At 41.8% G+C, this 10,538-nt stretch overlaps 1 pseudogene; it reads right to left on the minus strand.

Annotated features, from left to right (window-relative positions):
• Positions 1–6,838: 6,838 nt before the first annotated feature.
• Positions 6,839–7,326, minus strand: LOC115305345 (annotated as a pseudogene).
• Positions 7,327–10,538: the final 3,212 nt, after the last annotated feature.

Raw genomic sequence — 10,538 nt, forward strand, 5'->3', positions numbered from 1 at the left:
TAAAGGCCCCAAAAGGTATCTTTATCAGTGACAAACACTTCTGGTATATTGAAGATCTTTTGAGTCATATGTCCTAAATTTCAGGGCTGCTTATAATGCATCCCAGACTTGCTACAGATTTTTTTGAATCTAGACTTTATTCAAAACCAGCAACATTCTACATCATGTGGGTTAGAACAGTGTTCTTTTTTTAATGTTTATTTTTGAGAGAGAGACAGAGTGTGAGTAAAGGAGGGGTAGAGAGAGAGGGAGACACAGAATCCAAAGCAGGCTCCAGGCTCCAAGCTGTCAGCACAGGGCCTGACGCAGGGCTTGAACCCACGAACTGGGAGATCATGACCTGAGCTGAAGTCGGACACTCAACCAACTGAACCACCCAGGTACCCCAGAACAGTGTTCTTAAACGTGGAAGATGCTGACTCTACAATTGAAGAGAACCACAAGCACTGTGCTTCTTCTGAGTGGTAGGAAGTACACGGCATGTTCTGGACCACAGAACTACTGAAAACTGCACCAACATGGCAGGTCCTTGAATTTCTGTAGGATTTTTCTTGTATCCTCTGGAGCACATATACCTTACCAAAGCACCCTGGATATCTACCACCTCTTGTGCATCTGATTAACATGATGTCATCGAAGCAATGAACCAATGAGGTTTTCTGTGGAATGTCCAGATGTTTTCTTATGATCAAAAGCAGAGAAATTAATGTAACCCTAAGGCAAGACCATGAATGAATGTATCCTGTTGTCCATTCTTAAGTGAATGCAAAGTATTTCTGATCCTATTTTCCAATAAATATCATGAAGGATGCATTTGGCAGATCAATAACTGCATACCAGAATCTGTTAATCTGGTTTAACAGATTCCACATCTGGCCCAAGGAAGGGATATGATGAGGACCACTATTCCTGAATTCTCTGTCTCTGAGGATGGCAGTGATCACCATCCCCCTCATGATGTTAGGGATACTAATTGGCTTTTTCTGCTACAATATCTCTTACTCTATCTAAAATTCAAGGTACATGTGTCAGTTCCAAATCCTACTAGGTACATTCATTCCTATCATACATTCAGGAATCCAGGAGGTAACCATTGGGTGAGTCTGTGCACTTCTCAGACCCAGTGTGAGATGAACCTAAACCAGGACTCCATTTACCACCTACTCTCAATGTGCTACTACTCTAACACAGGTCCAGGATGGCAGGAAACAGCTCCACTCGGTCCTGTATCCAATTGCCTTCAAAAGATTGAGTGTGCCATTTTCCTCAGTATATGATTACCCAAGTAGATCCTTTGGGGGAAGGACTAGGCAAATCATTACTTTATTTAGATACCATGATGCCTCAGGTAAGGTGATGTGGCCTCTCTGTCAGCTGATACATTTTAAGTCTAGAAACAGAAAAATGACATGGACTTTCCAGTGTGATGACTGATCTCAGCCTTCTGTTCACTTATTTTTGAGGTCCTTTGATTTAATGTATTGAATAACATCCATCTCTCTTGTCCTAGGACCAACATCCTCTATTAATCATCTTTATAGACCTCTGTGGATGAAGGTCATTCCAACTCTGCTGTCCCTTCTGGTCATTACACTCACCTGGCTTCTGAGAGTTAAATGTTGCCACCTGGCATCACTTTGGCTCCTAAGGACCCCTATTCTAGAACGATATCTCCTTCCATCGGCCTTGGCCCAAGGAGATAACCTCCACTGAGCTCCTCAGTCATGTCTGTGTTCCCCTAACCGCCACATTCCTTATTATCTTGGTAAACAGGGTGTCCTCCAGGGCCTTCCAAGAAACTGTCAGCTGGTGGTTTACCCATCTTAGCAAATTCACAGCAGGAGGCCCACTTCTCAGGTCTTTTGGTCCCTTCCTCCATAGTCTCTACTTCAGTTAGCATGACCCAACATATTTCCTGAACAAAGCCATCCAGCCCAGTCTTTGCTCTTGGACCCTCACCAGCATCTTCACTGCTATATAATAAGAGAGTGTCTTTATATTGGTAAACACTCCCTTTCCCAGTCTTATACTGATCTACCTTGACTCTGCACCCTCAAAAACTTCCACAGGTACACCAAGAGACATGAAAAGACAGAAAAGCAAAAAGACCAGAGACAACCCCAACTGTCGCTTAGTGGGGGAATAGATTACAAAATAACAGTATTTTCTTTTTCTTTTTTTTAAAGACAATATTTTCTTATAATGAAATGCTTATCCATTGCCAGACCAATAACAACAATGAGCAAATTACAAGTATGTAAATATGAATGAATCCTCAAAACTTTAAAAGCAAATCGCTAGAGAATACATTCAGTATGCCATTGTCTTTATAAAGTTCAAAATCAAGCAAACAATGCTTAGGGATGGATATAAATATGATAAAAACTAGAAGGAAAGCAAGGAAATTTAGGAAGGCAGTTAGCTCTGGGTGGAAAAAAGGATATGGGGATAAGAAGTTTAATAATATCAGCCTCATTAATAGTACGCATGTCAGATTTTTTTCTACATATATAATAGTTCATAATTTTTAAATAAAAAGTAAAACTTATTAGACACAATCCATTGCCTCAAGTTGCTCACAGTCTAGGAAGAGAAGTCAGACATATAAAAACAAACCCTAATACAAAATGTAGAAGAAAATTGCCTCAGGGAAAAAGTAATTATAACTGGGAAGATCAGGAAGAGCTGGTGACATTTGAGATAAGCTTCGGGTACATTTCCAAGGAGAAGAGAGAGAGAGAAGAAAGTTCCATCTGGGGTATAAGCATATTAGGATAACCCACAGAGGATGCTGGGAAATGAGGGAGATGGTCCATGATTCCATCTATTCGCTATTCCTTCCACCATCACCCCTTAGAATAACTTCTACCACATCCAGGGTGTACTTATTTTCTTCAATGAAACAGAAAGAATACAACCTCCAGCATAGAGAAATGTAGTTTGAATGACATTCCCACCATTCACCAACTCTTGGACTTTCCCCCATTCTCCTGTGCAAAATGGAGACATCGCAGTTACCAAAGAGTTATTTCAAGGGATGAAAAACGTAAGGAAATGTTAGCTCGTATTCTCAGGACACATTTCTGTCAGCGGCTTGATTTTTATCTTTGGTTTGATTTTATCTTTAAATCCTATGTAGAACAGATATTGTTTCCTTGACCTTTGAGAGAAGGTGGCCTCAAAGCCAACCCAGACATGACATATAGCACTGCAGGGAAGTTTATTTGACCTCCCTGAGCCTCGGTCTCTTCCCTTGAAAAGCAGAAGGAAAACTGAAGCAGGGGTGGGTAAATCGATTTCATGTCACTTGCCATCAGTAGGAGTGGCTACCTGGCCTGAGCAAGGAAGACTTCCGAATCTGTCTCTAGCTTCTGTGAAAGAGAAAGTTCTAGCCAGTCCATGTCTGATCAATGGGCAGTAGCAAGAGTAGCGGTCTGCCTTCTTTCTCAATTGCTGTGAAGTCAGAGGCAAAGTGGAGCTGCTGGTCGGCTGGCCAGACGGTCTAAGTGATAGAGGTTATGACGAATTCCCTGCTCACCCAGCATTTTTTTAATCTAAGTAAACAAGTCAATTTATGGTGTAGGCTGATTTCATCCCTAAAATGAATGTCATGAAAAAGCTGAGTGCACTTTCAGGAAACATCCCCTTTTTAAAGAGTTCATATCTAAGGTGATGTCATGCAGAGGCTTCCAGATGAAGAGGAATCTTCTCTGGAGGAAACTTCTGACCTTTCAACAGGGGTATTCAATAGCCTATCTTCATTTCAACGAGGCCCATCCGGGTTCCAGCTTTGATAATCAATGCCCATAACAGTTCGATGTGAAACTAATTTGGTAGATGAGTCACTGTCAGCCAGCGTGGCGCAGGGGAATACCCTGTCCACTAGAGAGAAACGTCACTGCAGGGCGGGGGGGGGGGCAGGCTGCGGGGTGAGTCAGACCACAGCTACTCTTGAGAATCTTCATGCTGGTATTTCACCCACTTATCTCAAGGAATCGAGGGGCTTTTTCCTTTAAAAAAAAAAGTTGCCAACACACGAAATGGGACTTCAGAAGCTAATATCCAAATTGTTCCATTCCACATTACTTCGAGGGAATCTTTTTTTCATTGTATTAGCATCTTGTTATGGGACAGGTTTAAGTTATATAAAACAAACTGCCGTGTGTTGGTCCCTCGGCTTTGGCAGTTTTGAAACCATGGACAGTCTTGCTTTATCTCTTCCCCCCACCTGCTGCCGCACCCCGGCCTCTGGGTTATTTCGAAGTAAATCCCACATATATCATTTTATCAGTAAATTCAATGGGGTTTTTATACTTTTGTTTCACAAGTTGAAAAAGCTCTGTCAACACCAATCTCCCTTCTGTCTGGTACCTCATCCTCTTGCAGACTGGGCTGCAACCTGTCCTAGGTCATGGGGGTTAGTACGTGACAGAGCCAGAGTTTAAACTCAGGCAGTTCCAGCTCAAACCAGAAGATAAATTATTTAAAGTCAGAGCCCTTATCTAATTACAAGTGACTCTTTAATAAGAAATACTGAGGGGTGCCTGGGTGGTTCAGGTCATGATCTCACAATTCATGAGTTCGAGCCCCACATGGGGCTCTGGGCTGCTTCGGATTCTGTGTCTCCCTCTCTCTCTGACCTTCCCCCACTCACTCTCTGTCTCTCTCTCTCTCTCAAAAACAAATAAAACATTAAAAAAAAAAAACAAATACTGAATGTGGAAGGTAGCTGCTAGGTTGCATAATACAGCCAAACGGTATTTTTAAGCACCTACTATGTTCACAATAAGGACTTATACATAGTGTTTTGCAATGTACAAAGCCCTATACATTTTTTAATTTATTTTTTTAATGTTCATTTTTGAGAGAGAGAGAGCATGAGTAGGGGAGGGGCAGCAAGAGAGACACAAGATCCGAAGCAGGCTCCAGTCTTCAAGCTGTCAGCACAGAATCCAATGCAGGGCTCGAACTCATGAACCGCTAAATCATGACCTGAGCCAAAGTTGGACGTTTAACCAACTAGGCCACCCAGGTGCCCCTGTACAAAGTGCTTTAAACTTCCAGACGGTCCTTGATAACTATTACAGTGTATATGTTATGGGGCAATACAGTTCTGAACAGCCAGCTCAATCTCTCTAATGTTTCCTGGTAAGAGGTCTCAAACTGTGACTTCCAGGACAACCCCCTTTCCAGTATAGGTCATATGTTGCTATCAGCAAAAAGTAAAAAGAATTATACAAATGCAAGTTACGTGTCTCTTTCCCTACCAAAAACGATCTACCAAAAAGAATAAATGAACAATGAGCAGTGTTTCCCAAAAAAGGGTAAATAGAGTATCAACTCCTGAACTTATTGCAAATTATTTGTGAGTATCTAAAGGCCTCTCATCTTGTGGCTGACTACTCCAGCCATTCAGGCTGTGGTAACACACTTTAAATCTGAGAAGGTGAGATGTGCTGTCGAGAAAATGAGAGCCCCCATAGGAAATTCCGAATTACTGAAAACCACTCATCTCCAGCGCGGCCCCACCCCCTCCCCAAGCTAGTGGCCTCACCCATCTACCCGGGAGGAACGGGTTTTTTGGGATGTTAGACACTACACAAAGCAACACAGACGAAGTCTGTCTGAGAAGCAGCCTTAAGAGGGAAGAAAAGATGCAAGAGATAAAGGAAACTCAAGAGGCCACAGAAAATACGAGCACTGGAAGTACATTTCCTGCAGCTTCAGGGAAAATATGTATTATCGTCATTTTGTGAAACCTCGTCCACTATTCGGCTTGTGGGCAGGGAATCCGAGGAGAAGCCTGCGGGTGTTTCCTGCCTTCTTCACTCCTGCGAGCTCGCAAAACACCCATCAGAGTCTTCTACTCTGAGGGCTCTCAGCCAAAATATTCAAGCCACACTTCCAACACAGTGCACTTTCTGCACACTGAAAAACGATGTGTGTATTAATTTTTCAGTATACCCAAAGGAAAGGAATGTTTGCTTTATTTATGTACTTCAGACATGCTTCCCTGAATCACTTTTGCATGAAATACTTAAAATCTATTTCTAAACAATCAAATGTCTCCTACAAGCACATTTTCAACAATTTAGGATTTAGTATGTTCTAGTGAATGATTTTCTATATTGCAGATTTAACCAAAAAGAGTCCTTTGAAATGTCTTGGTTATTTTTTAAAATAAGAGCTAAATACTCAGTCCGCTTGGCGAGTATTTATGACTATGATTTTTAATATTTTTTTAAATTTTGACCTAACGTTTCCCCAGATACAAGCCAGAAAAATCTGCTTACTTGGAGGTAGTTTAAGGTGACAGTAAAATGACCAATTCCAGTGAAGCAGATAGGACATAGTGTCTCCTACGAGAAGGGTCTAAGTTAAGATGTGTATCTTCCAGGAAGAGAACATGGGGTGCGTGGGGCCATCAAAGCAAAGACATTGCCAGAAAGTCTACAATGAAAATGAACTTTGTTTATGAGTAGGATGACCCTGTTTGTATCATTGATTTTTGCTTCCAGTCCTTAGCAGTCATTTCCTGCTGGTGTCTTAAGATGAAATGACCAAGCCATCCCAGCCTCACTCCTGTCTGCAAAAAACTAACAACCTAAATTCAGTTTTGTGGTTACTATGATTCCGTAGGCTCTAATTAGACATTTTTTTCCTCTCACCTGTAGCAAACTCTTGCTCACTGCTGTGTTCTGGCTCTCCTGAGCTGCGGAACAAGCTGGGGGTCTCTTGCCCGGTGGACACATGAAGGGCCAATAAACAATTAATGAGTATTTGGAGGTTAGGCTCTATCCTGAAGTTTTCTTTTTTAATGGTGAAAAAAATGTTAGGTTTAGTCAGCCGGACTCAGTCTAGATGAACCCAATTTGTTGGCAGCATCCAAAGTATCATAGTCAGGAGTCAGCAAAACATATGCCTTCCTCTCTCCATTGGACCTGACCCAGGTGTTGACTTTGGCCACGTCAATATCATAGAGCTTCTGCAAAGCCTGTTCGACCAGGTGTTTTTTGGCGTTGGCATCCACAATGGACACAAGTGTGTTGCTGTCTTGTGTTTTCTTCATGGCTGACTTGGTGGTCACAGAGAACTTGGTGATGGCATAGTCATCAATCTTGTTTCTCCTGTGGGCGCCCTTTCCAGGATATTTGGGCTGCCTTCCGAGACACCGTCTCTTGGGCCGTCAGAATGCAGGTAATAAGCTGATCATCCTTTTTTGTGACTGCAGATGCCTTTCAGCACCACTTTCTTGGCCTTCAAAGCCCTCATTTTGGCTTTGGCTTTGGGAGAGGCAGGGGCTTCCTTCATTGCCTTTGGCTTCATGTTTGTGAAAGGTATCCTGAAGTTTAAATGCAGTGACCACAAATTTATTTTTTAAATGCACTCTTAAGTAGCAATCTAGATCTTGTTTGTTTTGAAGAACAGAGGCTCTAATGATTAAGCAAAAGTACATATGCCAGATGCACTTCTGTTCCTAAGGAACCAGAAGAAATTTTCCAACCACTTTTCCTTAAATCTCCAAACAAGGGAATGAGTGCCTGACCTGATATCTTCATTTTCCATTTAAGAGTCTGATGATCCAAGTTTGCTCAGGCAGTTGAGTCAATTTCTGAAGCCACATCTATCCCATTATAAAACCTGGCTCTTAACCAAAACAGAGATGGCTCCACACACTGAGTTTGCGTACTTTACGCATTTGGGTAAGCTAACACCATGTACGTAGAATCTGACAGCAACATTTGTCTGGTGTATACTTAAAAACAAAAACAAGAACAGATAGCACATGACGAAGAAGAAATATGGAACTTTTTACTTTTTCATAACCGTTAGGAAGGATTCCAGGCTGAGGATCAAACTGTTATGAAGAGTTATTTGCTGAATTATCTGTGTGTTCAGCAATGTTTAACATGAGGAGTAGTTATTCAGCGGCAGAGCACAGATAATAAATACAGCACATCCTACATATTGTAATTCAGTAGCTCTCCACCTTACACCAAAGGCCTCCTTTACTGTTATGAAGTGAACCTGATAGAAAATAAAACCTACACACCTTTAAAAAAAAATTTAATGTAGAAATATTAAGAGAAGAAAAATTAAGAGAAGTTATACATAGAGTTTTGTTGTTATTACAACAGAGAGATTAGCTGTGCTGCAGGAGGGCCTTGATGACTTCCAGTTAAAGATGGTGAGCTGAGTGCAGGCTGTCATTTCCATGCTCTCCTAAAGTGCTGCCATTGTAACAGCAAAGAGTTTTTTAAAGGCATAAACCATAGAGATCCCCCCAAAAAGCGGGGGAAACTAGAAAGTATTATGGTAAAAGACTTTGCAGAACCAAGAAGCTGAACACTAACCTACCATTGGGGAAAAGTTAATTGCAGACTTCCGAAATGCTGAAAAAATGGCATCATCTGTTACTTCTTGAAAAACTAAGCACTAGAGATTTGGTTAAAAGCCTGTTTCAGTATAAGTTGTTATGCCCAGATTTTAATATCACCCCAAAAACCAGAAACTGCCAGGGAGACCGAGTCACGCATGCAAAAGCAAAGGGCGGTTTTATTACGGGCTTAGGCTGGCCGGGCCTAAGCTCGGGCTCACAGACTTTACCAACGCAGTGGATCCATTCTGAGAGCCCCAAACAAAGGCGGGGTAGGGCTTTTATGAGTTTGGGAAGGGGGAGTTACAGGAAATTGTGACATAGGTACAGTGATCCAATTATTATTTTGTATAATTGTATTATTGACAGCAGGTTTAACCATTCACATTGCCTAGAGTATTTGTTACTTTTGGCGGGACCCAATCACAACAGTTACAGTGTTAACCAATTACAGAGTGGGCCTAGGACCCTCACGTAGGGCGTGACTAGTCTTAGCCTCCATCTTTAGGCCTGCCCTTAGAAATGTTAAGGGTGTTAGCTGGCCTTTCCTGATTGGGCGTTACAAGGGTGGTCCTTCTTGCCTTGGGCAATGTGTGCCCTTCTATGGTCTCATGGAGTCAGTTTCAGATCTGCATCCTTACAAAGTAAAATCTCCATATCTACTCACTTACTCCTGAGACTGTCTCTCCCTTCCCTGGTGCAAGACTTGAGGTTTATTCTCTGGAAAGAGTAGAACAGAGGGTGGCTGGGTTGGGGGAGACCAAGCATAATTTAAGGTGATGCTTAGGTTTCAAGGAAAGAAGGATTGAGTGAAGACATACTAAATGTTGAGACCCTGACCATCTTCCACACTTGACTCCCAAAGGCTGGCAGCCAGACTTAAACCACCTGACCAGCAGACCATACAATCCAAAATCCACTTCAAAAGGAAAGATCTAGAGACACAAATACTGAAACCAATAGTAGTTTTCCCCAGGGCAACAGCATGTCCAGATCATGCTGAAGTGTACCCCAGAGGTAAAAACCAGGCCCATATGTCCAGCATCATCAATCAGCTCTGAGCTCTCGATGGTTAACTGTAAGTGGACAGTCAAGGAACAGCAAATATTTGAAGAAGGCTTTGCATAGGAAAAGCAGAAGTCAAAGAAAAATTAATCGACAATAAAAATGTTCTTATTTCTATGAAATAAGAACAATGTCTGTCAAAGAGGTCTTTCTGAGAACAACAACAACAATGTGCTTTAAAGTTAAAACATTGGGGTGCCTGTGTGGCTCAGCCAATTAAGTGTCCGACTCTTGATTTCAGCTCCGGTGATGATCTCACAGTTCATGAGATCAAGACCTGAATCAGGCTCTGTGCTGACAGCACGGAGCCTGCCAGGGATTCTCTCTCTCCCTCTGCCCCCCTCCCCAGCCCTGCTTGGGTGCTCTCTCTCTTTCTCTCTCTTAAAAAAAAAAAACAGATAAAAGTATTAGAATACCTAATATATTTGATTTCATGGAATAATATTAACACAAATGGAGGAGATCTGGGAATAATTAGTGATAAATAAATCAATGATTAGCCTCTTTCCCACCCCACAAAAAGCAGTAGTTTACTGAGTAAAAGCCTAGTTTACTGCATAGCATAGCTCAAAACAGAATAAGAATGCAAGCACTGCCCAGTATCTGACCTGACAACTTATGTTGGAAAAACAGAGAGACAGGAAATGTCCGAGAATGTGGTAGGGATTCATTGTGAAAGAGAACTAACTCTTCACTTTGAGTATTAAAACTCAATGGATAGTGCCTACAACAGGAAAATAAAGATGCAGCAAGTAGGTTACACAATGAAATGAGGTGAGTGTTACCAGAAGAATCAGAATTGTGGAAGATAGTTGTCCCTGGAGAGCAGATAATGAAAGAGGGCAGTTTGGGGAACTGGTTTGTTTGTTTGTTTGTTTGTTTGTTTGCATTAAAAACCATAAAGAACAGCTTAACTCTTAAATGATGCCCAACTATAGCTTTCATTAAAAAATACATTCCTGGGGCACCTGGGTGGCTCAGTCAGTTGAACATCTGGCTCTTGGTTTTGGCTGAGGTCATGATCTCACGGTTCATGAGATTGAGTCTTGTGTTAGCCCTGCTGACAGCTCAGAGCCTGGGATTCTTAGGATTTTCT

This window comes from Suricata suricatta, chromosome 10 (genome assembly GCF_006229205.1).
Source record: "Suricata suricatta isolate VVHF042 chromosome 10, meerkat_22Aug2017_6uvM2_HiC, whole genome shotgun sequence".
NCBI classification, from domain to species: domain Eukaryota; kingdom Metazoa; phylum Chordata; class Mammalia; order Carnivora; family Herpestidae; genus Suricata; species Suricata suricatta.